This window comes from Mustela erminea, chromosome 6 (assembly GCF_009829155.1).
Source record: "Mustela erminea isolate mMusErm1 chromosome 6, mMusErm1.Pri, whole genome shotgun sequence".
In the NCBI taxonomy this organism is placed as follows: domain Eukaryota; kingdom Metazoa; phylum Chordata; class Mammalia; order Carnivora; family Mustelidae; genus Mustela; species Mustela erminea.
In genome coordinates this window covers 43,285,204-43,287,860 of record NC_045619.1, presented here as the reverse complement: position 1 = coordinate 43,287,860, position 2,657 = coordinate 43,285,204, and positions in this window count along the sequence as shown.

Here is a 2,657-nt window from a genome sequence, read left to right as displayed (position 1 = left end):
AAAATCACTATATGAAAGAAAACAAGATAGAAACCACACAAATATGAATCATGGCTGCACTAAAAAATGTAGAGTGCTATATATGCTTAATGGAGTTATGCAGCATTTAAATACATGAACTCAGGCTATGTACAACATGGATTAATCTCACAAAAAAGGTTGAGAGAAAGGCAATTTCCCACAAATTCGAACACCATAATTCTATGTGTACAACATTCAAAACCAAGTAATAGCTCTCAAAGTTCACTGCATTAAAATATAATGCACACTGTGTTTTTAAAAAAAAATTTTTAAAAATATAATGCACACTGTGTTTTTAAAAAAAATTTATTGTTTTCAGATGCAAAACCCAATTTCCAAAATAATGGATATAGGCACATAGACAAAGGCATGTACGTGTGTGCATGTACACTACACACTCACACTCATACCCATACACAAACATCGAATTCAACACAAAACTAAATCAGTAAATCCAGAGTATTTCAAAACTTAGGGGAAAGGGGAAAGGCATGGACATATTAATTACCGGTAAGTAATTTAGGTGATACATTAAAAATATGATTTTATATATATAGATATATAGATATAGGTACATATATGTATATATATATAATTATAGATAGATAGAAATATATGTATATATATATATTTATGATTACATATTGATATATAGATAAATATATGATTTTATATATAGATAAATAGAGATAGGTATAGATATATGTGTGAGTATGTATATATATGTTTAGACATACAGATTATATATGGAGATATGTAGATATAGATATGTGTGTGTATAGATAAATGTGTGTATGTGTGTGTGTGTATATATATCCCCAGAATTTAACAATAAATCAATCAGTAGAGAAGCAATAATCAATACAATACATAAATTTTTCCTGGGTGCCTGGGTGGCTCAGTCTGTTTAGTGTCTGCCTTTGGCTCAGTCATGATCCAAGGAGCAAGCCTCACATCTGGCTCTCTGCTCAGTGGGGAGTCTGCTTCTTCTCTGCCCTTCCCTCCGGCTCATGCTCTCTCTGTCTCAAACAAGTAAAATCTTAAAAAAAAAAAAATAAATACATACACTTTTTCAATTAAAAGGAGTCCATCGTCAGACAAAAATGCATCCCTTTCTAGACACATTTTGGCTATCAGTTTTTTGTTTTGTTTTCCCCTAAGGTAGAAGGAATTGATTCCAGGTTGGCAGAAAGCTTTTCTGCGTGGAACATTGGTAGGGGGAAGGCTGTGCCTGTGTGGCAGCAGGGGTGAGCCCTCTGTGCTTTCAGCTCAATTTTGCTGGGAATCTAAAACTGCTCTAAATAATAAAGTGGATTCAACAAACAACAGGAAATTAAGCAAAATAACTTTTCTGCAACCTCAAGTAATAAGTATGGACTGTAAACAGAAAGAAATATAAACCTCCTATCTATAATCATATCCATACCATCAATTCAGTGGCACTAAACCATATTCTTAGCTATGTAGGAAATTAGGAATCATCTTATCCTTTATACATACACATTGTGAGAAAATAATTTGTGAGGACTATCATTAATCTGGTTCCTCTTTTTAGTAATATTATTCAAATAGGTTAACATTTATTTGGGAGCGCAGTTTCGATTTACTTGCGGGAAAGGCAGAGGATGACTCTAGTTACAGGGCTTCAGCTGGCGTTTGCCAATAATAAAGCAAAATGTCTGCATTAATAACTGGATGTAGCCTCCTGAGAACGCCGTCGAGCCACCATCTGTAGCTAATAGCCTAATTCCTTACCCTAAGAGTCTTCCTGTCTGGTGTATAAAACTTCTTCCTTGAGCGAAGTCCTAGTAAATAATTTTTCACTCTTCTCTTTACATATTCATGAATGTTTTACTGCCCCTTGGAATTAGTGTTCCCAGGAAACTATCCACCTGTTCCATGTTTCAATCCAGCAGTATATATAGCTTCTAAACACTACAAAACTCATCACCAGATTGTGCAAAACAGTATATTACCTAAATGTGAGGTGGTAGAGAAGGCTTTCCTGTATTTAGAAGCTTTTTCTTTTTTTTTTTTTTAGAAAACAATTTGGCATTTATATTAGAAGGAAATATATGTAGACATTAGACTTGCTACAGTGTAAACTCCAGATGAATAAGGCACATATTCACAGTAGTGATTGTTATAGATGAACTTGAAAAACATTTCCCAAGCAGTTGCCATGGTATCTGACATTATGTAGAAGAGAAGTAAATTGTAATTAGCAAGCCAGAACCTGTTTCCATTTTTTAATATTATTTTCTAATAAAATTATATGATTAAGCTTATTTTATCAGCTAGCTATGTTTAAGATTGCTTCCCAGTAGAAAATATTAGATGATACACTTCGCATCATCTAATTTATTATTACATTATTTTGACCTAATCAATATTCATATCTGATATTTCAGTTCTCGACTCTAATATTCTTAGTTGACTAAGATAGTGAATTTTTTTTAAACTTTCATTTAACACAAAGTATAATTACTGATGGAATCATTTACTCAAAAGCACATTTAAAACTAAATTACTTAAGTTATAAGAATAATTAAGCACAGTGGAGAATCTAGTCTAGATTGGGCTGAAATGAAAACCCACTTCTGTGCATATTCATAAATTTATGTTTTTCATATTAG